This window comes from Carica papaya, chromosome 4 (genome assembly GCF_054855325.1).
Source record: "Carica papaya isolate Zhongbai chromosome 4, ASM5485532v1, whole genome shotgun sequence".
Classification (NCBI taxonomy): Eukaryota; Viridiplantae; Streptophyta; class Magnoliopsida; order Brassicales; family Caricaceae; genus Carica; species Carica papaya.
Genome location: NC_142312.1, coordinates 17,554,793 through 17,582,113, shown reverse-complemented (window position 1 = coordinate 17,582,113; position 27,321 = coordinate 17,554,793). Strand labels below are relative to the sequence as shown.

The following is a 27,321-nucleotide window of genomic DNA, read 5'->3' as shown; positions in this document are numbered from 1 at the left end:
GATTAGTTCTTATCTCTATAGCATATCTCAGCCTTATGTCCTAGCATATTGCAATTAGTGCATACAGGTCTATTTGGGTTGGTCTTAAAGAATCTTTCCAAAGAATGTCTAGTTTTCTTGCAATAAGTATAATAATACTTCTCCTTGTTCGGGCTGGTAATTTTATGTGGTTTATTGACCTCTTTTATACTGAAAGCCATGGCCCACTTAGTCACAGATTTTAAAAAAATTTCTCTCCTTTTCTCCTTTGGTTGGATGATAGACAATGCCTCGTTCAAACTAGAAAGAGGCTTCATTGCCAAGATTTGGGACATCTAGTTGCTCTATGACTCATTAAGTCCCATCAAAAACCTTATGGTGTGGTCCCTCTCCTAGTACCTAATAATCAATTTAAGTCCCCCACATTTACAGTTGGGAATGGGTTGATAATTTATGAGTTAATCAATAAAAAATTTGAGCTTTGAAAAGTAAGTCGGTACTAGCTCTTGATTTTGCTTGAGTGCAGATATAGACTGCTTAATTTGATACACCCTAGTTGCATTTTGTTCAGCATGTCTTTGTTCTAACTCATGCCATAGTTGATGTGTCGTTTGAGCATAAAATGTGTCGGTCTTAATATCAGGTGAAGGTGCATTCTATATCCAAATAATCACCATATCATTTACCGTTTCCATTGTGCTCTTAATGGATCAGTTGGATCCATAGGTTGTGTTAGGGTTCTATCTATAAACCCTATTTTGTTATGTATACTCAATATTCGTTCCATAAAAATTGTCCATGTGTAATAGTTGTTGTCATTAAACAGTTTTGGGATAAGAGCTGCGGTAGAAGTCAGTGATTTATCAAGATAATATGGGTTGTTAACATTTGAGGGATCCATATTTGTTATGGTCAAATCACTAAAGTTTAGGTTCGGGTTTATAGTGGTTTGGTATGACTTTTGACTCTCCATTCCTAATATGTTCTTATACCATGAAATAAAATGATGTTCACCGACTAAGCTATCTAAAAACCAATGTTTTAAAAGTGAAGGAAAAGATCGAATTTGCACAAGCGGTGTTCGGTGATGGTAGAAGGCGCGAAAGCGGGTGAAGAAAGAGGAAACTCTTTGTGGCAGCTGCTGAATGAAGAGTGCACGTATTTACCTGCAAAAAAACAAGAAAGAATGCAAGAAATAGAGAAAAAAATGGGTGTTTTAGTGTTGTGTTGCTAATAGCATAGTAGATAGCAGAATAGGGCCATTCTGGGAAGAAGATGGGTTTAAATACCCATTCTGTCCCCAAGCTCAGCTAAGCTCAAACGCACTAGATCACCCTTTAGTGAAATGGTGCATTTTAGTGTGGGTTAGGTCAGCCTGCTTCATACAAGTTCGATAACAAAGCAGGTGCAGCGTGATGATGACTTCGCTAATGCATGAAAGAAATTGCAAGTCAGAGGAGGGGTATGGCTTCTAGTGTTGGCATAGGAAAAAGATTGGAAACAATGATTCGTAATTTGATAAATATTTCAGTTATAAAAGGAGGCTCATAGTGGGTGTGAGAAGGAAAAAAATATGAATTTTATAGAGAGAAATAGGAGTTTCAGAGGAGAGAGAAAAGCACAATATTGAGTTTATTTTGGTTGAATTATTCGTTTTTTTCTATAAATTTTATCTAGACACTTTTGATTTTATTTTTGAATTGCTTGCTAGAACTTTTGTATATTTAAGAAGGTATTTCAAAAGAACTTGAAGAATTTTTATTAAATAAGTAGTTTGAAACATTATATTCCATATTGAAAGGTTGTTATGTGCTCAAATGGGATCATGGTCTTCGTGGTGAGAAATGTTTTCTTTCAAGGTCAATATTAATGGAGGAGGAAATCAAGAACCAAAATTCGGCAGACTCATCTAAATCTCAATTTCATTTGTTTTATTTATTTATTTTTGTAATTTAATTCCTCTACAAAAAGTCGTCTATAATTATTAATTATTAAATTTTCTTTTTTATGAATATTACAATAGCACATGTGCGGTGTAACTATTCCCCTCCAAAATATGTGTATAAATCAAACTAAAATAATTAATCTATACCCAAGAGTAAGTATCTTATGTATTATTTTAGTCAAGAATCTCTAAAAAAATGACTTGTTCGATAACTAATGTCTAATTCAACTTCCAATAAGATTAGTGGTGACTCTCTTTATTGTCTATTTTTTCCATGCATTTTTGCCTTATGTCACTGTTGTGATAGTTCCATACCTGATTTAGGTTATACATTTTTATCTACACCCGTCCTATACCTCGTTAATTATTAGTTGTTATTCATCCCACTTAGGATAAGTTGGAGCCAGTTAGCAAGTCATTCCTCTAATTGTCCATCTCTAATTGTGATTAAAATTTAACTTCATAAATAAATATTAACTTTTAGCAATTATACTATTAAATCCATTAAAAAAATAAAAATGAAGAAATATAAACTAATAACATGGGCCCAACAAAAACCAAATACATGCAAAACTTTGACTGGTAATAAATGTTTACATTGTCTTATTATTATAAGAGATAGACATGCCAGGTAAAAGATTGAGATATACATACCAAAGTAAAGCAACCCTATTAAAGTCAATAATAAATAGCTACACAAATTTGGGAGATTGTTTGAAATTAAAGCTCGTTGAATTTCAAATGAACCATATAAGTATCCCCACTCCCCACCAACCACCTATACCTACTACCAATTTCCCAACCAAAGTAGAAGATGGTGTCTCTAAAGCTTATCGTGTTTTCTGCTCTTCTAGTTATGATTATGTTGTTTTACCATTCCATTGCACAAGTTTATGGTACTCCTTCATCTTCCTTTTCTCATTCTTCATGTTTTTAGTTCATTATAATTATTAAGGGATATAAATCCCACATTTACCTAACATGTCAAATTATAGTAGTTTATATATTTATTGAATTATTCTTCTCAACCCTATATATTTTGCGCAAGAATTTAACATGATATCAGAGCTAATTTTTATCTCATAGTTTGACCTTATTTACTCATTAAATGTTATATCGGCTAAATATAAAGATCTATATTAGTTTATATATATGTTGGACATCTCTTACTAATAACATTTTCTTTTGGGTAAAGATCTAACAATAATTATATGTTGATGTAGAAACCGATCTGTGTAACTTTGATGAGGACGATGAAGTTGTTTTGTCAAAGAAAGAGGTAAAGGCTAATGGTGGTTGCCATTTTGCTGGCTCATGCAACAGTGTAGCTGATTGTCCAACTACATGTGCTGCTACTTTGGGGTTAAACCTTGGCTCTGTCTCATGTGTACCAGATCTTGGTGGTGGGAATCACTGTTGTTGTATGCAGTAATAAGGAAATTTCAATTTTTTAAAAAATAAATCTTTTTTTTTCTCTTTGGGCCCATATCAAGAACTTCAATTTCAAGTAGTAAAGAGAATGGTTAACTTGATTGTTGAGAATTAACTAAAATAATTTAATATTTTAAATTGTTAGAATATGATCCTTCTATTAAAATATTCCACCCGTGATTGATAATTCTACTTGGAGATTTAAATGACCTAACTAATATTATATTTATTCATCAAAAATAGATTATTTGAAATGGTTATCCATTTGACTAGCACCATGTTAGGTACTATTTTTCCCCTATAAAATTAAGACTTCAAAATATATTTGCTCTAATCCTCAGCTTTTACCATTATTGTACATTATCAACTTGATCTTGATTTGGACCAATTAAAAAATTCTTTTTTTGGAAGAACATATTATCTGCACCTACTTAGCCCATAGGCCTTTGAAAATTCCAATTCAAAACTAATAACATTAATCCAGCCCACATACATAATTTTAAATTCAACCTCACAATTGAAGTTAAACCATAAATTAAAAAAGTAGATATGAGAATAATAAAAGCAAAAATAATTCGTTCATTTATAATATTCCTAAGTAAAAAAAGAATAAAGCTAATTATGGAATGAAAAAGAGAAACAAAATAAAATACATTCAATCGACAATTAATTATCTAATCCTAGTCCTGCTTAAGGTAACTTTTGGCTTCAAACTTTATATTTTAAAAGTTCTTTCATTATAATAGCCACGGAAATCCAAAAGGAAATATATAATAATTTAAGTGCGGAAGCGAAATAAAAAGTTAAGGTTTACATCCTTTACACAATAACTTAAAAGTACTAAACAAATATCACGGAATGAATTCTCTAAAAGAAACACGAGAAATAAGAAAAGCAAAGGAAAATATAAAGTATCTAGCATCTACTCACAGTCTTCTTGCGGATCGGGCTCGGGAATCAGGTCCTCTTGATCTGAAATAATTAAATAAGGAATGAGCTACACTAGCCCAGTAAGGACATCACACTATATCACCGTCACAGAAACAAATGTTGGTAGAAAATCAAAATAACCAATGGAGCAGTAGATTTAAACCAATACATTTATTTAAAATAAAACCATTTACCCTTTTACTTACCATTGGGGAATTCATGAAAACAAATTATAGAAACAATAATATCATACAGATCATAATTTCATGCATAATCAACCATCACGGTACATATTATAAATTCATATCCATTAACAATAGACGAACTCGTAATGGTTACTCCGTCCGGTATGAGAGTGAAGTGGGCCGTCCCCATACCTTGTCCAGTATGAGTGCCAAATTACCAAGCCTTCATACCTTATCCGGTATGAGACAACGTTCACGATAGAGTTCCCTATGAACCCGGTCCGTCCACCATCTCTCAGGATATCTAGTGAGGCTGTCAACTTACCTGTTTATTATATCACACCCATTTCCTGTTTTTTCTTAGTCTTCGTTACCAAATCAAACACAATCATATAAACAATGAACATGCACCCGGTAATGCAATCATATCTTAAATTCCAAAATCACACAATGGTCAAGTAAAACAGTAATACATGCATTTAAAATCCTAAACCAGATACCATCATGCCTTTAAACTGTAAAATAAATCAACAAAAATCAACAGAGAATAATGTCCGATTCGGGCTCCATTAGTAATTCATAATTAATTATGCATAATTATTTAATTTGTACAAAAGATCGTATTATTATTTATTTGAACTTCAATTCTATAATAGGAAATAGGGTGAGGGGTCCTTACTTTATTTAACGTCGAAAAGCTAAATGGCTTACTGCGCCTACAAGCGGTCCCTAGGTTCCCTGAATTTTTCTTCGGGAACTGAAACGCACTCACGGTATCTACAAATGTCCCAAATAACCCAAAAATTAGACCCAGGGCCTACTCGGCCAATTTCGAACATCCGGCATAGCGGCTCTGCCTTGCTCCAACGACGGCGCCGCCGCCCGCGACAATGATCCACCTCGGGTTGGCTGTTTTCGACCGTTTTCGGCTGAATTCAGTAAAATTTGCATCGGTTCCTGCGAGAAAACACACTTAGGGCCCTTGGTGGGCCAAAAAAATGTAGAAAACCGAAACTCACCAGCGGTGGGGCTCTATAGTGCGACGGCTCCTCCAGCTCACGTTGCAGTTGGGAGTTTTGCTCCGGTCAACCAGTAGAGAAGGAAATGGTGATCACAACAGTGGAAAAATCACATCGAACGGGAATCAGGAAGGGCCTCATCGGAGGCTCGAAACACCCCGCGGAGGCGCTACCAAGCTTCGATGGCGTTTTCTGGCCAATTGGCCGGTTCTTTCACTCCGATTTGGCCATGGTGGATTTAAAATTGAATTTGGTGAAAGAGGGGAAATTTTTACCTCGTTTGGCGATCGAAAATGGCTCCGGTGCAGCGGCGGTCGGCTCCCTGGCGACTAGGCTGTCTTCTCCGGCTAGGGGCTTTGACGGCTAGGGTTAGGGTTTAGGTGCAGATGGGGTTATTTATACCCATCCACTTTTGATCTGGGCCGTCCATCACTTTTGATTTGGACTGTCCTATCGCGATTAAATAGAGAGTGAATCTAGGTCGTTCATCGCGATTCGATCTGGGTCGTCCGTGCACGATTCAATCTAGACCGTTTGTGCGCGTTTTCAATCTGAGCCTCTGCGTGCGCGTGGGAACGGATCTCAGTCGTTCGATCGCGCGCACGCAGATCGCTCACGTGGCTCCCCCCGCATCAACGCCTCTGCCACCTGGCGCGTCCTGGTTGGTCGGGGCTGCTGACCGGGCATCTGACATGGTGAAATTTTTTTAAATTACGTTTTGACCCCTAGTTTCTGATTTTTCTTTCAAAAATACCCCCAGAACCCAAATTTTCACGCCTTTTTCCTAAAATTTTTTTCAATTAAATCCTCAACTAATTTTTATCCTTTATTATTATTATTATTATTATTATTATTATTATTAAATTAAAATAAAATAAACCAAATTAAATTCAGTTAACAAATAATTATATATATAAATAAAAAAAAAATTATAGGTGTTACAAAAAGTGTAAAAATGGACAAAACTCAAAACTAAAATTTGTTTTTGATAAGTTTAAATGCAAAAACTACAATGTATAACTTTTAAAAAATAATTTGAACTTTTAATAGAAATTTATACTTGAAATATTAAAAGTCATTTTCAAAAAACACATAAATTTTGATTTTTTAAAGAGATAATTTTTTTATAGATATTTCTACCAAACACCAAATAACTTTTGACTAAAAATGGTTGTAGTGAATAACTATTTTAGCAACACCTATAAAACTCACAACACAAGTTATAATAAGCACCTTAAATACACACTTAATGTTATTCTTAACCATTCAATTTATTTTCAACTTAACTAACTAGTCATAAGCAAAAGAGAAACAAAGTTTACCATTGAGCTCTAGGGATGCCAAGACATCTACCTAATTACTCTCAACTGCTCCATTCGTTTTGTTACCCATAAATCTTTTTCGCTCTCTTTTTCTCAATTTTTTCGTTGCTTCAAATTTCTCCCTCCTTTTTTCTTTTTTCTTTTTGTTCCCAATAGAAGCGAAAGACAGAGACATTCTAACTTTTTTATGGCCCCTAGAAGCTCTCCTCTAGACTCATCTTTTCAGTTTCCTTTTCCTTTTGGTCCTTAGAGAATAAAGGAAAGAGTCAAAAATCTTTTTGTTGCTAGTTATCCCTTATTTTCTTTGTTTGTATTTTTTTGCTTCTAGACATTTGACTTTAAATGTTATATTTTGTTCATTTTTCTCTCACTTTCATAGGTTGACTCCCCCCTCCCCGCCCTCCTCTTTTTCTCTCATCTTTTCGTAGTCTCTATATAGCACACATGAAGATTGATCCTTTAAAACATGCATATCTTCTTCGTCTTCATCCAAAACTAATCCTCTTTCTCTTTTTTTTTATGATGCTGGCTTTATCCCTTTTTATTATAACTCCTATTGTCATTCTCTTCTTTGTTCGTTATTTCTCTAAAAATAACCCACTTTATGTGGTTAACTTTGATACCTTATTGTCGTCTCCTCTCAATTATCAAACAATCATCATAATTGTCAAATAATCACCCCATCAAGCCTCTCCAGCTTTAGAATGTTATAAGATCACCAAAAACATGTTTCTCTCTCATTGGTTGAATGAAGCTTTAAAACTCTTTATTTTTGTTGATGTGAAAGGTTAAGATAACTAAAAGATGCATGCAAAAACAATGTTGTTTGCATTTTAAAATATTGGTCTGAGTTACTTTGTCTGAAAATTCAAACAAACCTAGGCTTGAATTTTTTGTTTAAGTTGAATGAAAAGAGGTTTTTATATAGCTATGGGTTTTATAAATGAGTAATGGTAATGGTTTAATGGATCAAGTTAAATGAAATGAAATGAGAGTTAAGTAAAGTGAAAAAGGACTTGGATAAAAGATAGATTAGGATTACAAAATGGTCACATTAATAATAGATAAAGAAAATTATAATAATAATAATAACAATATCAACACTAGAAGTAACAATAATAATAATAACTATAACTATAAGAATGATAATAATAATCATCATCATTATGACTGTGATAAATATATCATTGTCATTGAAGCTCATAAAAGAGAAAGTAGATTATGGTGACAAATGAATTTCTAAGAGACATTTTAAGAAGAAAGTAGGTTGCATTTATTTAAATGGGTAAACCAAAGCAAAATAGGACCAGTCCATTACCTTTATACAAACCCAAATTCATTCTAGCATTTTCAAGTAAACGAAAATAAGCTAAGAGAAACAAAAAAAAAAAGAAACAATGTTTACCCTTTAGTCTTGGGGACGATTAGACCTTCATCCTAATTGCTCTCAATTGCCCCTTTTGTTTCACCTAACATAAATCTTCTTCACTCTCTTCTTTCCTTGCTATTTTTTTTACTTAATATCTTTACTTCCTCTTCTTTTCTCTCTCATGGTTCCCTACATAAGAAAAAAAACAAAGGCAATCTTCTCCTTCTTTATCACCCCTAAAAGCTTTCATCTAGGCTTGTCTTTTTTCTAATTTCCTTTTTATTCTTTAAAAATAAAATAAAGAGCCTTAAACTTTTTTTATTTTATTCCTCATCTTATTTCTTCTTTTTTCCACTTCTAGACTTGATGATGCGGAACCCCAAGACCCTTGCTTAAACCTTAGAACTCTTCAATCGGTTCAGAACAGAATTTAGATCACAAGTAAAAAAGGAATCAAATTTGTTCAATCACCCAAATGGTAGAAGTTAAAAAGAACCCAAGAAAGATAAATGATATCCCTTGGACCCAATCCAAACAAGCACCAAGAACAATTGAAATAAAAAATCAAAATTGAAATACAAGTGATAACAATTGTATTCCAAATCAACACCTTGTGCATAAAGTGAAAAGAAAGCCAAAACACTCTCAACTCAATTCTGAAATATTTGATTACAACTTTTAATGTCCACAAAGAAGAGTTCCTTTGGTATTTATATCCAAAGAAATCAATGATAAGTTACAATACAATAACTACAATTGTAACTCCCACAATAACTAGGTTAATTATGTGGTAATTACAATTGTAACTCCAACAATAACTAGGCTAATTATAGGCATGTAATTGTTATGTAACTCCTTGTAACTCCAATCTTCTTAACCAACACCACTAATTGTTTATGGCACCATATAGTTATGGGCTCATTCTTGTAATAACACTAAGACAAGACTTAAGCCCAAAATGAGTTACACTTAACTATATGGGCTTAATTAACTCAAACTAAAATAAAACAATTCAAAATACTTAAAACAACTCAACTAATCCAGTCCATACACAAGGCTTATTCATCCATTATCAATAAGACTCAAACAAGCCAAAATTATCCCAAATCACTTAAATCCAATTAAAGTTACGAATTTGGGCTGTTCAAAAAGCTCATATTTGAACTTTCCACAATTGGTCAGCCCATCATCCACATGTTTTTGAGTAAAAACTTGGAGCAACTCTTTAAGCTTCTTTGCCTTTGATCTTGTTACTGGTCCGCTGAAACTTTCCAGGTTTGGAACTGCATTTGTGTTTACATCATTTGAAATTTGCTCCAAGTCACCTTCTGATGCTCTTTGAGTATCTTGAGTATTTTTAGCCTTGTATGCATCACCTGATGTGAGAATAATCAATCAAAAAGACCTCTCAAAAATCTAAACAAAGTCCTAAGAGGCGAAGCCCCCATGTGGGAGGAAGAGACCCTGCAAATTAGGAGATTCACGCAGAAAGTAGGGATCTGAGAGTCTCGTCCTAAATAGACAAGTAGTTTCAAAACCTTTTGGTTTCCTAAACAAGAGCGTTTCAAAATAAAAAGTAGTCATGCTCTTAAACACTTTTCTAAGTGGGATTATTTTAATGAATGGGCTGAGTTTGTTCAAAGCATGCTTAAAGCCCAAGTGGAGTTTCATGGGCTTAAGGGACCAAGCATTCGACCTAAGAAAAGGCCCAAGAAAGGCCAATCAACCTTAAGGAGAATGGCATACAACATGTGCTATGCATGTGACCCTCCTTTAGAACATGTTCAGGCAACCACAAGTGCAGGAAAGCTTACCTGCATATGCGGAATCGTTTCGAGTGTGCAGGCAACAATAGCCAAACACCACAATGTGCATGCACAAACATGCACACACCAACAGCATGTGTAGCACTGTGCATGTTCGGACAGCCTCAGGCGCACACCAAGTAGATCACGCACACGAGAAAAGTAACAACGTGCTAGAAGCAGGCAACCCGCGTGCCCGCACCCCTATAGCGCACAACCCGCATGCCATTTGCAAGTTACTCGAATGGGACTGGCAAACAACAATTGTGTAAGTCTTTTTGGACTCATTTTTCTCACATTTTCATAATTTTCCAAGAATTCCAGCAAGTAAGGGACTTCTACAAATATTCTCATGTGCTTAAAGTGCAAAATTAGAGGAGAAATTCAACTTAACTTGGAAGTCAAAGGAAGATCAAGCCACATGAAGATTTAGATAAGGAGAAAAGATTATATTATTATTTATTTTAAATATTTTTTATTATTTTAATTAAGTTTACATAAGATTTAAATATTTAAATATTTCTGCATTAATTTTCTGCTTAAATATTGTTTAAAAGTTCAAGTAGAAAGTTGTAATCCTACTTCGAGTTGAATTAGTAAATAAAAGCCTATATAAAGGCTTTAATCCTTAAGTTGTAAATACAACTTTCAGGCTAGAAAATTTTAAATGTTTTGCTTTTTTGAAATTAGCTTGGCTAATTTTCTTGAGTGTTCTTCAAGTTCTTTAAAGTTGAAGAGCTTTTAAAAGTCTTGTTGAGTCAAGAAATCGGGATCGATTTATCGAATAAGTCATGTTGTCTTTCCTTATTCGTTTTATTTTTCTTTTATCTTAATCTTGCATGCCATATAGGTATGTGTACCTTCAAGTATGGAGGGTAAATTAGGTGGTTAAGTCTTTTGATTCATATGTTCTGTGAGATTTAGAGAGTCAAAATGATCCTTCCCTGACCCCTCCCACGTCAAGACCCTTGAATCTGAATGTTATTTTCCCCTCCCTTATAATGTTGACTCTCTTTAACTTGCCCTACTATTTAGATTTTGATAAATAGCCCTTTTTTTCCTCCTTTCACGATCTCCATAAGAAAATACACGAATCATGCCTTTAACCTGGATGTTTCTCCCTTACATTCTTCCCAAACTAATCCTCTCTCTCTCTTTCACTCCCTCTTTTTCTTTTTCTTTTTTTGGCTTCATGGTGATGCAAACAAGGCTAAAAACACTCAAGATACTCAAAGAGCATCAAAAGGTGACTTGGAGCAAATTTCAAATGATGTAAACACAAATACAGTTTCAAACCTGAAAAGTTTCAGCGGACCAGTAACAAGGTCAAAGGCAAAGAAGCTTAAAGAGTTGCTCCAAGTTTTTACTCAAAAACATGTGGATAATGGGCTGGCCAATTGTGGAAAGTTCAAATATGAGCTTTTTGAACAGCCCAAATTCGTAACTTTAATTGGATTTAAGTGATTTGGGATAATTTGGGCTTGTTTGAGTCTTATTGATAATGGATGAATAAGCCTTGTGTATGCGCTGGATTAATTGAGTTGTTTTAAGTATTTTTAATTGTTTTATTTTAATTTGAGTTAATTAAGCCCATATAGTTAAGTATAACTCATTTTAGGCTTAAGACTTGTCTTAGTGTTATTACAAGAATGAGCCCATAACTATATGGTACCACAAACAATTAGTGGTGTTGGTTAAGAAGATTGAAGTTACAAGGAGTTACATAACAATTACATGCCTATAATTAGCCTAGTTATTGTTGGAGTTACAATCGTAATTATCACATAATTAACCTAGTTATTGTGGGAGTTACAATTGTAGTTATTGTATTGTAACTTATCATTGATTTCTTTGGCTATAAATACCAAAGGAACTCTTCTTTGTGGACATCAAGAGTTGTAATCAAACATTTCAGAATTGAGTTGAGAGTGTTTTGGCTTTCTTTTCACTTTATGCACAAGGTGTTGATGTGTGTTGATTGTAGAGCCGTCAACAAAATAACAGTAAAATATGGACACCCAATACTTCGACTTGATGATATGTTAAATGAGTTGCATGGTGCTTGTGTATTTTCTAAAATTGATCTTAAAAGTGGTTATCACCAAATAAGAATGAAACCAGGAGATGAATGGAAAACTGCTTTTAAAACAAAACAAGGGTTATATGAATGGTTGGTTATGCCATTTGGCTTAACTAATGCGCCAAGTACTTTCATGCGTTTAATGAACCATGTTTTACATAAATTTATTGGAAACTTTGTGGTTGTCTACTTCGATGACATTCTTGTATATAGCAAATCTATTGATGAGTATGTCAAGTATTTGAGGCAAGTGTTTGACACATTGCACAAATTTCAACTATATGCTAACATGAAGAAATGTACATTTTGCATGGATCGCATCATTTTCTTAGAATATGTCGTGAGTGCAAAAGGAATCGAGGTAGATAGTGAAAAGGTAAAGGCTATTCAAGAGTGGTCGACACCTAAAAGTGTAAGTGAGGTGCGTAGTTTTCATGGTTTGACAAGTTTCTATAGGAGATTTGTAAAAGATTTTAGTGTCATTACTGCCCCTTTAACTGAAATCATGAAAAAAGTAAGGGGTTTGTTTGGGGAAAAGAACAAGAACATGTGTTTTCTTTACTGAAAGAAAAGTTATGTAATGCGCCTTTATTAAGATTACTTAATTTTGATTCAACTTTTGAAATTGAATGTGATGCCTCTGGGCTTGGGATAGGTGCTGTTCTTATCCAAGATAAAGGACCCTTACTTACTTCAGTGAGAAGCTCAATGGTGCACAATTGAATTATTCCACCTATGACAAAGAGTTTTATGCTTTGGTAAGAGCATTAGAGACATGGCAACATTATTTGTTACCAAAAGAATTTGTGATTCACACCGATCATGAATCTTTGAGGCATTTGAAAGGGTAGGCAAGCTTAATAAACTACATGCAAAATGGGTAGAATTCATAGAGTCCTTCCCATATGTGATCCAATATATGCAAGGAAAAGAAAATGTGGTAGCTGATGCGCTTTCAAGAAGGTACAGTCTTATCTCTACTCTTTCTATAAAATTGTTGGGATTTGAGCATTTCAACGAATTGTACGTGCATGATAGTAATTTTTCAAATGTTTATGTGGCTTGTGAACATGCGGTATTTCAAGACTTTTATAGGCATGATGGTTTTCTATTTAAAAAGGAAAAATTATGTGTGCCTATTAGTTCTATTAGGGAGTTGCTTGTTTGTGAAGCACATAATGGTGGTTTAATGGGACATTTTGGGATTGACAAAACTTTGAGCATTTTACATGAACATTTCTTTTGGCCTAATATGCGCAAACATGTTGAGAAAATTTGTGCGCAGTGCATCTCATGTAGGCAAGCTAAATCTAGAGTTCAACCACATGGATTGTATATGCCATTACCCATTCCTACACATCCTTGGGTTGATATTTCTATGGACTTTTTGTTGGGTTTGCCTAGGACTAGAAAAGACCGAGACTCAATATTTATTGTTGTTGATCGTTTTTCCAAAATGGCACACTTTATACTATGTCACAAAACAGATGATGCCACACACATAGCGGATTTGTTTTTTTGCGAAGTTGTTAGAATGCATGGCATTCCTAAAACCATTGTGTCCGATAGGGATGTTAAGTTTTTAAGCCACTTTTGGCGAGTTTTGTGGTCTAAACTTAGGACCAAACTTTTATTTTCTACTACTTCACATCCACAAACGGATGGTCAAACTGAAGTAGTAAATAAAACATTTGGTAGATTATTACGTGCTTTAATTGAAAGGAATGTTAAAGCTTGGGAATATATGCTACTATTTGTTGAATTTGCTTATAATCAGAGTATACATTCTTCTACTGGGTTTTCTCCTTTTGAAATTGTGTATGGTTTTAATCCTTTAACTCCACTTGATTTGTTGTCTATGTCTATAAGTGACATTTCTAATTTGGATGGACATAAGAAAGCAAAAATGGTTAAAGCAATTCATGAAAAAGCAATACAGAATATTGAAAAGAAAAATGAACAAGTAGCATCCCATGTCAACAAAAGGAAGGCGTAAGATCTCATTTGAACCCGGAGATTGGGTGTGGGTTCATATGCACAAGGAACAATTTCCATCAAAACGAAAATCTAAGTTGGATGCTAGTGGGGATGGTCCATTTCAAATCATAGCCAAAATCAATAAAAATGACAAATCCACTTGATTTGTTGCCTATGTCTATAAGTGACATTTCTAATTTGGATGGACATAAGAAAGCAAAAATGGTTAAAGCAATTCATGAAAAAGCAATACAGAATATTGAAAAGAAAAATGAACAAGTAGCATCCCATGTCAACAAAAGGAAGGCGTAAGATTTCATTTGAACCCGGAGATTGGGTGTGGGTTCATATGCACAAGGAACAATTTCCATCAAAACGAAAATCTAAGTTGGATGCTAGTGGGGATGGTCCATTTCAAATCATAGCCAAAATCAATAAAAATGCCTACAAAGTGGACCTACCAGGTGAGTATAGTGTTTCGGCTACATTTAACATATCTGATTTATCCCCTTTTGAAATTGATGCAGGAATTGATTCGAGGACGAATCCTTTTGAGGGGAGGGGGAATGATGCAAATAAGGCTAAAAACACTCAAGATACTCAAAGAGCATCAGAAGATGACTTTGAGCAAATTTCAAATGATGTAAACACAAATACAGTTCTAAACCTGGAAAGTTTCAACAGACCAGTAACAAGATCAAAGACAAATAATCTTAAAGAGTTGCTCCAAGTTTTTACTCAAAAACATGTGGATGATGGGCTGGCCAATTGTGGAAAGTTCAAATATGAGCTTTTTGAACAGCTCAAATTCGTAACTTTAATTGGATTTAAGTGATTTGGGATAATTTTGGCTTGTTTGAGTCTTATTGATAATGGATGAATAAGCCTTGTGTATGGGCTGGATTAGTTGAGTTGTTTTAAGTATTTTGAATTGTTTTATTTTAGTTTGAGTTAATTAAACCCATATAATTAAATATAACTCATTTTGGGCTTAAGTCTTGTCTTAGTGTTATTACAAGAATGAGCCCATAACTATATGGTGTCACAAACAATTAGTAGTGTTGGTTAAGAAAATTGGAATTACAAGGAGTTACATAACAATTACATGCCTATAATTAGCCTAGTTATTGTTGGAGTTACAATTGTAATTACCACATAATTAACCTAGTTATTGTGGGAGTTACAATTGTAGTTATTGTACTGTAACTTATCATTGATTTCTTTAGCTATAAATACCAAATGAACTCTTCTTTGTGGACATCAAGAGTTGTAATCAAACATTTCAGAATTGAGTTGAGAGCGTTTTGGCTTTCTTTTCACTTTATGCACAAGGTGTTGATTTGGAATACAACTGTTATCACTTGTATTTCAATTTTGATTTCCTATTTCAATTGTTCTTGGTGCTTGTTTGGATTGGGTTCAAGAGATGTCATTTATCTTTCTTGGGTTCTCTTTAACTTCTACCATTTGGGTGATTAAACAAATTTGATTCCTTTTATACTTGTGATCTGAATTCCGTTCTAAACCGATTAAAGAGTTCTAAGGTTCAAGCAAGGGTCTTGGGGTTCCGCATCACATGGCTTCTCTCTCTCTCTCTCTCCTTTTTTTTGTTGCTTCATCGCTTTTATTATGGTTCCCATTATCCTTTTTTCTTTATTCTTTATTTATATGAGAAACACCTTTTGCGTATGCCCAACCCCACTACTATGTTGTCATCATCTTCCCTTTATCATCATTGAAGGGAAATATCCAAATACATGTCTTATTTTTTTTTCAATAATCCATATTTGTAGCAATGAAATACTATTGTTCCTTCCCAAAGTAATAAGATAAATGATTGATTACAAATATCTATGATCTATATTTCTCTATCTATATTCTCTATAAAGGACCAGAAATACCTTGCTTACGTGAATAGATCTGCCATTACAAAATCGTGGTGTAACGTGGATCCCCCCCTGTTCCGGTCATGGAATAGATGAAATAAATCAAAAAATGGATTTTTGTTCAAGAATGAAATCTTATTGGAACTGTCCATATCCAGTTCATCCTTCGGAACCATATCACATCCCAGATCTGATGAAATAGGATGAATTGAGACGGTATTCGCTTGGAAATTAATAAGAAAAGCTTATCCCAACTTCCACTTCTCTCATCACACTCTCCCTCCACCTTCATTCTTGTTCATCCTCTTCTTTTCTAATGAGGCCAAAAATGTCAACCTTATTGTCAACGCCCATTTTTAGGCTATCAAGAGAATTATCCTCCACAAGGGCTCTGCCTCCACAAGACAAAGTTGTCACTGAAATTGCAATTGTAAAAAAACGAAGGAGAAGTTGTTGTGGTCCTAAGTTGCCTCTCCTTCAAACGTTCATAGAAAACATAAGGTGAAAAGTCAACTCCATCACCACCAAAAGTAGTCGTGCACCGTTTTATTAAGGAACAAAGGGGCCGCTGCCACAAACTTAGTGGGAAGCTCTAAATTTAGCACGCCGCACGCAAGAGACTACTTTAGAATTTTTGGTATTTGACGGTAGAGGGGAAGAAGATTTAGAAGAAAGTGGTGGATGGTTGTGAAAAAGAAAAGGAGAGATAGAAACCATAATATTAAGTATGTATATATATGTGGAGCTAGATGTAAATATTAAAAAAAAACTAGGGATAAATACATGAACCAAAATATTTATACAGAATAGGTTTAATTAAGTGTAACTTAATTTAGTGAATTTTTAACTAAATATTTGTAATCTTAATAAAAATTATTTAAACTATTAATACAACTATTAGAATCAATTTTAAAACATAAAAAAATTTCATGACAATATTAGTGTTTTATTAATATTGTTATGATAAAGTAATTGGTAAATTAAGTAAAATCAATATTTATGATAATGTACTGTAAATTTATCAGTTTAATTATTTTTTGAAAAAAAAATTAAAAATTTCATTTAATTATGGAAGAACATGAAAATTCCTGCAACAAAAAAGAAATCATAATATCAAAAAATTCCTGAAAAATAAACAAATCAGCTGTGTTAGATCACAAAAATAATATATTATCAAAATTTTGAAAAATTCGTTGTATACTAACTATAACTAAATAGGCATAAAAGATTTAGATCACAATAATAATATATCACTGTATTAGTTAATTAATCAAATTAATATGTTATGATAATATATAATTTATTTATACATTAAGATATTGTCAATTAGTAGGTACTTTATCGTTTCTATATTATTTGTTATGTTATTGTGTAGAACTTTGTTGCTATAAAATATTTTAGTTAATTATTATTTAAATTAAATATTGTAATTATTATTTAAATTTTACTTTATACTTTAAAAAATTAAATAAATAATAAACTCAAATTAATTAAAAATAAATTATTTATTGTATGTATTATCATATTGATTTTATTTTAAATATTATAAATTCTTCATAAAATAAAAAAATTAATAAATATAAATTTAGTAATGTATACACATATATTTTAAAACGTAATATATGTAAGAGGTGGGGAGGGCCGGGGGAAGAGCGTAAAGATAAAATGCAAGAAAAACTTGGCGTTCTACCTCAATGAACATCCATAGTTTTTATTCATAATTTACTCTATATCATTTAATATCAGGATTAATCCTGAATAATCAACTTATCCACATGAAATAACCAAGTCAAAAGTATAGTAAAGATTCGGAAAACTGAGCTAGTGAAGATTTAAGAAAGAAACCAGGAAAAGAAAAGCAAAAAAAAAAAAAGCTTAAGAACATTACCCAATAACTTCAAGAGCTTTTTGGTTCGTTTGGCTTCCTCTTTTGAATCTTTGGATCTCCTTCTTTCGCTGTCTTGCATCCTCTCCAAGAGGAAGAAGAAGAAGAAGAAGAAGAAGAGAAAGAACCCTCCTAAACGGCGTCGTTTGATAGGTTTAATGATGGGTTGTTGCTGGGCCGACTAGAAGAAATTGGCCAGGGCTGATTTTTCTTTATTTGGTTACAATTTCAAAGGAATTGGATTTATGACTTCTGGGTTTTTTAATTGGACGGGATTCTGGGTTTTGATTAATAAAAACAAAAGGAGTTTGGGTTCGATTAATTTGGATTTGAGCTTTCGACTTCCTTTGAGTTGGATTGTGTTAGTTTGGGAATTTTAGAACAAAAATAGTGCAAACTATCCATACGGTTTTAGAATTAAAATTAACAAATTTGCATCTAAATTCAAATTAAGTTCAAAATGGACTTTCGGCCACATCATAATAATAGTAGTGTGAGCTATCAATATGTTGTTTTCATTATCAATGTTCACCTTTTCACAATTATAAACATGAAATCCACCACACTTAATGCTCTTTAAACCATCCCCTACTTGTTCTCACATTTATGTCTTTCGATGGTGAGTTTTTCCTCTCTTAAATCTTACAAAAATCCCAAGATTTCTTTCATATCTTTTCCCTACATCTATCCCACGATTACCATTATAACCATCATTGTCGGGAGAGTAGAACGAGTAGGCTGTACATTGTGCACCATGTTAAACTTGATGAAGCTAGAGATGATAATATAATATACAACTCGACTGTACTACCTCATTTCAGCATGTCCTAATAAAAGTTTGTATGTAAATTCTGGTCAAAGTTGAATTTATGGAAAAAAATGTAGCTTTTGATCAAGTCGATTCAGGTTTCGTCGTTTAATACTTGGACCTATTTTGGTTTGTATACATATACAAAAATTTTATTAAATATATTTTTATATGGTATAAATATATATATATTTGTAATCTAGAAAAGATGTGGTAATTTAAATATCTATTTCATGTTAGATTATGTATATCTTTTTTTCTATATGTCTTGGATTATTCAAGTGGAACACATAAAATTAAATAAATAAGTTGAGCTTGGATTGGATGGTAGGTTTGGGTTGAATAACATCTAACTCAAACATGAGTCCATTGTTATCCTTAAATAAGACAGTCTTCCAATTTGTTATTAACATTGTTAACCATGTATTTCCTAGCCCATAATACCACTAACTCCTTATATTGACTATCTACTACAAACTTTTCTCTATAACTCTCCCCACAACCAATCAATTTTTTTACCAATAGTCTTTTATTTATCTCCCCAACACATCTCCCAAGTACTATCTAAACTTGTAGTTTCATATCGAAAATATCCTCTCCCATGGTAAGTCCATAACTCAAGCTATTTATGGATCTTACGTATTATGAGCTCTCTCCCAATTATATTTGATCCCTATAATTACACTCATTCCATGTCCCTCTACCCCTTATATAGTAGCAAAGTGACTAGTACATATCGTGATTGTTACACTTATTTGCCACCCTTTTTGTCTAAAACAAAGAAAAAAATAACCCAAACGTGGAATTTACTTCCTTATTCTTCCAAATATGACTTAATTGAAAATAAATAGTTTATAAAATTAAAAGAAATTCTTATAACTCTGTTGACAAGCCATAAGACAAGGCTTATTCTCAATAAAATCAACTAAAAATATAAATCACATTTGTAGAGGCCCATAATTTAAATGAAAATAAATTCATAAATTTAATGCGAAAGCGATTAATAGAGTTAGGGTTTACATTCCTTACACAATAATTTTGAATATCCAATAAGACTAAAGGAATGTCTTTTCTAAAAGATAAACGAAAATTAAATAAATGAAACGAAAAGTGAATAACTAAATATTATAAAACAACCTTCATTAATACTTGAAGGGAGTCTGAATAGTGAACCATTCACAACTCTCTTACTGATCGAGATTTGGATCTTGATTCTCTTGATCTGAAATAGTTAATGAAAGGGTGAGTTACACTAAACTAGTAAGAATATCACACTAATCACAGATATAGAAAATTAAAAATTGGTAAAAAATCATAAAATAACTAATGGAGCACTTAATTTGAGTAAATTCATTTAATATAAAAAAGACTACTTATTCTGTACTTATTGTAATGAGTTTTCCAAAAATAACCTATGAAGACCCCTATTCATACCACCTTTTTATTTTCACACGTAAGAGAATAAGAGATGATAACTTTCCTTTCTTACCTGCTTACTAGTACCCCTGAGGGTTCATAGAGATATCCCCCTACTCGTGAACCCAATATTTAATTTTAATAATTAACTGGTCATCCTCATACCCCGTCTGATAATGAGCATCAAACATTCCATCGCTTCGATATCCTGTCCGGTATAAGAGTAAACTATATCTCTTAAACATTTCCGGTAAGGGACTTCCCAACCCCGTCCGACTAAGGTAACGTTCATGGTAGGGTTCCCTATGTACCGGACCCATCTACCCTTTTTCTAGGCAACTAGCAAGTCTTTCATATGTAGATTTTTATCAACAAATAACTAACAAATTCGTACCAATATCTCATATCACATTCACATATCAATTAAACTACATTCATGCTAACAGTATATAACCAAAATAATCATATAAGTTGATAAAACTATTGAACCATAAATTAAGAACATATACTATAGAAAAATCAAGTAAGTAAGACAGTACAAGAAAATAAAAATAAATCAAGACAATTTTATACTAACCGGTTCTGACTCCATTAGTAACCTGTAATTATTTTTAGTATTTTTTAATTTTTCACAAAAATACAAAATTATACTACGTTAAGCCTCAATTTACTGTAACGGAGAATATGGTGAGGGATCCTTACCCGAATCAGTATTTTAAGATATCGGGCTATCTACTATGCTTCCTAACGGGTACCAGGTTCCCTGAATTTTTTTTGTAAAATTCAAAACACTCGTCGCATACCTAAAAATACTCCAAAAATCTAAAATCTTTGTCCAAAACTCATTTCGATCAATTTTAGGATTTTAGCACAGCGCTGCCGTCGTACTCTGACACGGACTCCGCCCCCCACAGCGGCACTTCACCTCAGCCTGACTGGTTTTGGCCGTATCTCTGCAGAAAAATATGTTAGGGGCCTCGGTTAGCCGAAAAATTACAAAAAAATCGAACATACCAGCACGGGGACCTCCGAGTGCAGTGGTTCCGCTGGTCCTTCTTCGCGGCTGAGGTTCTTTCTTCGGCTACTCTACACAGAAAAGGATTGTGAACATAATGATCAAAAAATCATGTGAAACAGGAATCGGAAAGGTGTTTATCAGATAAGTTTTGGAGTTTTAGCTGTTGCGGCTTCGTCGGACTTTGTCCGCGGTTTCTGACTCACCTGTCATTCTTCTTGCTACGATTTGGCCACATGGGTACTCGGAATCAAATTTCGAATAGTTAGGGAGAATTTTTACTTTTTTTGGCAGTCAACGATGGCTCCAACATGACGGCAGTCGGCTTCCTTCTCCGGTGTCTGGTTCTTCTTCTCTGGTGGGGCTAGCGGGTAGGATTTAGGTTCTCGTGTGATGCGAAGTATTTATAACCATCCCACATTGATCTGAACCATATATTGTGATTGATCTCGTCCATTTGATCGCGCCTAAGGAGGAAACGAATCTGCGCCATTCATCGCGATTAATCTCGACCATCTGATCGCGCCTAAAAGAAAAACGAATCCAGGTCGTCCACACACGCGGGATCAATCCTAGGTCGTCCGATCGCGGGGCAAGCGAATCGCTAGCGTGGCCTCCTTCGTGGCACCGACGTTAGTGCGCCTTGCCATACGACGCACTCCAATTCGTCAAGGCTACTGACTAAGTAGTCTTACGTAGCCGAATTTTTTCTATTTGTACTTTGACCCTTATTTTTAATTTTTTTTTCAACAACACCCCCAGAACCCAAATTTTTATCCTTTTTTTTCAAAATTATTTTCAATCTCATCTCTAATTCATTTTTTCTCAAAATTTTACTTAAATAAAAATAAATTAAATTAATCAATTATTTTAAATTAATAATTAAAGAATAAAAAATTTGTCTCGAATTATTTTTCGGGACTAGGTATTACAATATTAATACTTTTAATCTAGTTAAAAACTTACAATTATTCAACTTGTTTGTGCATTACAATTTTTAAGAGTTGGGAAACATTAAAAAAGACGAAATTTAGATCCATATTTTGTGGTGATCCTCAAGGGGTTGTTTACATGTCTTGATCTCAAAATTTTGTTGAGAAAGATTTTCCTCATCATGTTTGTAAATTAAATAAAGCTTCGTTTGGCCTTAAGAAGCTCCAAAGGCTAGTTTACAACGCTAAGTTATTTTTTCTTATCTCTAACTTGCCTCTCTGCATCTAATATAAATGTTTGATGACTTTTCTTTTATCACACTAATGGTATACATGTAGTTGAACAATATTTTTTGAAAAATAATTCTTCTCATGCTATTTAATATATTATATAGTTCCTAAACTCGATACTTATAATAAAATATTTTTAGAAAATTTTCAGGTATGAAAATTAATTAAGAAAAAAGTTCTCTCTTTCTTTCTAAATGAAAGCTTCTTGGTGCTCTCTAGAACAAGACAGGTAAACTATAGTAAATCATGTCCTGCACTAAAGACTATCTCATTTTCTCTCTAAAAACTATAGAGAATCTTTTTAATTAATGAATTCCCCGACTAAAGAACATTAGTATGTTGTTAATAGATTGTCTTGGTATGTTAATTACACTACTGATCTTGGTTTAGAATTTGTACCACTTAATTTGTTTATTTGGACTTCTACACACAACAGATTGGATGATTTTCGTAATGAAAGGCTACCGGTAAGTGAATATAAGGCACTATATATATTAGTTAAGAATTCGTGCCACTTGATTTCTATTTCATTTGTTTATCTATGTTTGTCCTTCTTTAATGTGGATTATGGTTATTACTCTAGAATAAAGGGTTTATAAGTGGGTGCAAAGTTTAATTTAGGTTACATTTGTTTTTTTTTTTTTTTTTGAAAAAAAAAATTGATTGCTTAATTATCCACCAAAATTGAATAAAAAAATAACAGATAATGGAATGACTAAGTTAATTTAAATTTAGTTAATTCTTAAGGAGAATCTATATTTCTCTTTATGCATTACTGTAGTATGGTGTGATAATGTTGTGCATTCAATGAACTTTTGGCAACTCTATGTTTCATACTTGAAACAAACATATCGAGCTTGATATAATTTTCTAATGCGTATTATTTTTATTTTTACTAAAGATCATTTGTATATTTATTCAAAAAGGCATTGCCACAGCAATCATTCTCGGTTTTTGGATACAACCTTTAGCTTTTAAAGCTCCAATCATTAAGAGTATTAGTTATTAAAACTACTAGTTAAACACCTGCTCCATCAAAACACAATAACTTACATTTAGAGTCTTGTTCTGATTCCACCTCCTAAAGAGGCAATTTTTCATTTCTTTTGTTTGACTTTTTGATAACAATTCTTTTTAGTTGTTTTATATCCAAAGGTGATCAAACTTATCTTTTGAAAGTATATACAAAACCTAGCTATGTTGTAAAACTAATTAATATATTAAGAAAATGTCAGTCAAATTGTCGTCAATATCTTAGTTTCTGTAGAGTTATTTTTCTAAAAGTGTGATCTTAACGCGATAGGGATTTTTAAAATCTATTTCATTAGATTTTTTATGTGAAGCATGGAGTACCAAGTATCGCCATTATCTAAGTCTTGATTATGGTTAATTGCAAAATGGTTTCACCAAGATTTTTTCCTGTTGTTGGTCTTGCTGTTGGGTTTAAATAATTGCACCAATTGCTACTTTCGAAATAATTCCTTAATCATGATTATGAATATTTGTTTGGACAAAATTTTTTGACTCTATAATAGGAAACCATTGTATCTGAATTCTTTCCTCTTTAGTTTCTCCACAAAATGTTCTACATGCTTTTTTTTTTTTAAAGATTCTAGGTTGGTTTCTTACATAACCTAGAATTTCTATTCTGCAAGCTTATAGATATGCATCTTAAAAGCTGCTTTTTTTTTTACCTATAGCTGGATCTATAGACGTACTTTTGCACCAAGTTAAACATATTTTTTTCTTCTACTTCTAATAAGTCTTCTGGCAATACAACATTGTATATTTATATATGCATTTTCTACAATGTCCTTAGTTTTACAAGTAGAAATTGACATACAATTATTTTGATAGAGCTAGTTAATTTTGGAAGTATGAAACTAATTATATGATGCTACTGTTACTATTAATTATTATTACTTTGTTCTTATGGATACATACGCAGAAAAGAAACCTGAATTAATCAATTCATGATCATATATAAATATAATATATACGTGTATATATATGGGAGGCTTGTTCAAATACAAATCACATTTTAGAAGAAAAGAAGGGTTAACATGCAAAACTACCTCTCTGTCCCATAACATGTGCACATTTTGTATCCTGCAAAACATGTTGGGCTTAATCCGATTGACTCAGAAAAAGCTTCTTTGGTTTAGATATTTAAAACGACAAACAATAATATTAAATATATACATATATATATATATATATATTGTTCAAGCATATATTTTCTTTTCTTTTTTTTTTTTCAATTCAATCATTAAATAAATTTAGCACCTGTTTCTAGAGTTAGCATGCATGCTCTCCTTTTAAACTTTAAAGGTAGCAGCTGGAACAAGGTGAAAGAAAAAAAGAAAAAAGGTGCATGAAACGCTTTAAATAATCAAGAAACTAACAAATTAATTATTAAGGGTTAAACTTTATTGATCTTGGATTTAATTGAATCTTGATCATATCTTTTGAGCAAGGAAAAAGTGGGAAAGAAAAAGATGCATGATTTTCCTTTTTTTTTTTTTTGCTGATGATCATGAGTTGACTTTGCTATCAACGGCTATGATGAAAAGTGTACTGTCTGCAGGAGACAAAATCATAATCTTTGCTTGGTGATACAACCTTCAACTTTGAGTTTGCAAGCATTTGTAGGTAGCATGAGGGTGGGGGTGTTGTGGGTTTAAATAAAACCATATAATTTCCATTGCTGACTAACAAATGAACACAGAAGTGATAATCATCATCATCTTTCAACAAAACAAACAAACAAACAAACAATTAATGGAGGATTATTATGTTCATCGATCCTTTTCTTTCTCCTTTTATTTACCCATACAATATTATTCGTTATTTGATCAATTACCCTATTTGAATCCCTTACAAAAGAATTTAGACTTTTTCTGAAAAAATTTTAAAATTCTATATGACAAAAAAAAAGCTATTCCCAGAGTATCACAGAAAATCAAGTGCAGAAAATGTTGAAGCGGCCGAAGAAGGCAACAGACCAAGAAGGCATTCTCCCTCACCTTTTGGTCAAAAACTAGGAAGGAAAAACATTATTTGTCGGTGGAATTCAGCCGCTTCTACGTATGTAAATATTAAGAAGACAAAAAAAAATTCTAAAATAGGTGTTTACCTAATTACTAGTATTTTAATTTTGTAATACCGAGATTCACGATGTTAACATGTTTTGTTTTTATGGTGAAAATAAATTATGGAAGTAAAAAAAGAAAAGAAAAAAGAAAAAAAGGGTTTTGGTCCTTTATCTACCACTGCCATGACATGTAGGGTTCACATGCAAAGGGTTTAGTGAACATGGAAATTAGGGTTTTATGGAAGAGGGTTTAAGTCAAGATTGTCAGACAGTGCCATGAAGATATGGTGTAAAATATGGGGACCCATTTTCCATTGCAGTGGTATCCAAAACATTCCTTTCATTCTATTATGAACAATTATGCATGTCTCCCTTAAGCTTTTAGCCTCTGGTTCTTGGATACCCTACATTCATTTGTATCTACATGTATGTGCGTGTCATACAAGGCACATATATATATATATAGCTCTTTTCATTATATATCTTTTAGCTACCCCAATAGCCATGCTGGCTAGATTTTTCTTAGGATATTATTGCTTTTTTTCAGCTAGCCAATAGAAATAGTTGTTAACTTCAAGAGAAAAAAAAAAAAAAAAAAAAAAAAACTAAAGGTACTTAGTTTAATAATAATTTCTAATTTTCTCTGTATTAGATAGTCAGTTTCCATGTTTTTTGTGCAAATTTCAAAAGAAAAATATTACTTTTCTTTTTTTTTGGGAATTAAGAAGATTAACAAACAACTTATGTTTTACTATCAATATTAGCTATCTTTTTAGTTTTCTTTTTTCAACTTAGCCTTGTTTAGTGTTAAATTTTTGTTTTTATTTTTCAAAAATCAGTAAAATTATGTAAATTAGAAAAAAAAAATCATGTTATAAATATTAAGCTATTAAAAAAACCGGAGAAAATAATTAAATAACAATTAAATCAAATCACATGTACGATTGAAACCATGTTTTTTTATTTTTTTTTATTTTGAAGAAACGAAGTCAAATTTCTTTCTCATCACATCATTCTACATATATGACTTTTCCTGAGCTCAATCATTTTTCATGTACATCAAAATTTAAACATTTTAATTTCAGAACTTATACAGATTAATTGAACCCTACTTTACATATTTATTCATTTCTGTTGTTGCCCATATATTTTAAATCATTAATTTATTATTTATATTCAGTAATTAATCAATTTACTTAATTACATTATAAATATTATATTTATATATATATATATAATTTTATTTTTAAGGTTTCTAATATCTAATTATTAAGAATGAAAGAAAGGAAAATCCATGGTTATCCTCTTCCTATAATTATTCCTTCCAATTATATATTTACGAAAATTATGATTACCATCTCATTAGTTTCACTCGCATGATCAACATTAAATATTTCATCATTCAATTTTTGGTTCAATTATGATCATCAGATTAAGTGAATAAATCATATCATTTCGCGATGTTCATTCATGCATGCATGTGGTGTACGTTTATACGGTGTAAGTGCTCGCACCGTAACAAAATCTCCTCTAACTTGTTGTATCGTTAGAAACGAGGTGGTGGTGAGGCAGTGGCAGAAGCTGGCATCAGAAAATGATCCCTACAAACCCCACAAAAAACCTTTTTTTTTTTTTTTCTCAATTATTTATTATTATTTTAATGTGGGGACCACCAACCCACTTCTATATAAAATTATTATTATTATTATTTTATTTTATTAACCATTTCAGTTCCCAATTTACGTGGGACCCACCTCCCTTCTCCATGGGTCACTCCCAGAATATTCTCTGCCTTTGGCCTGAAAATCTTTGGTCCTCCTCCCACATGGAATTCCTTCGGTGTATCCTCTATTTTTTTAATTATTATACATATATGTCTGTATACATACATATAATTTTTATTAAAAAAATTTCATATTGTACCAACACCATAATAAATCCTATATGTTTAA

At 32.5% G+C, this 27,321-nt stretch overlaps 1 long non-coding RNA gene across 1 annotated transcript; it reads left to right on the top strand.

The window, feature by feature from the left end:
- The first annotated feature begins 2,607 nt into the window (after nt 1-2,607).
- On the top strand, nt 2,608-3,456 carry LOC148266341 (uncharacterized). Its single transcript, XR_015818767.1, has 2 exons — nt 2,608-2,820; nt 3,148-3,456. It is a non-coding gene; the product is annotated as an uncharacterized LOC148266341 (long non-coding RNA).
- The last annotated feature ends 23,865 nt before the right edge of the window (nt 3,457-27,321 follow it).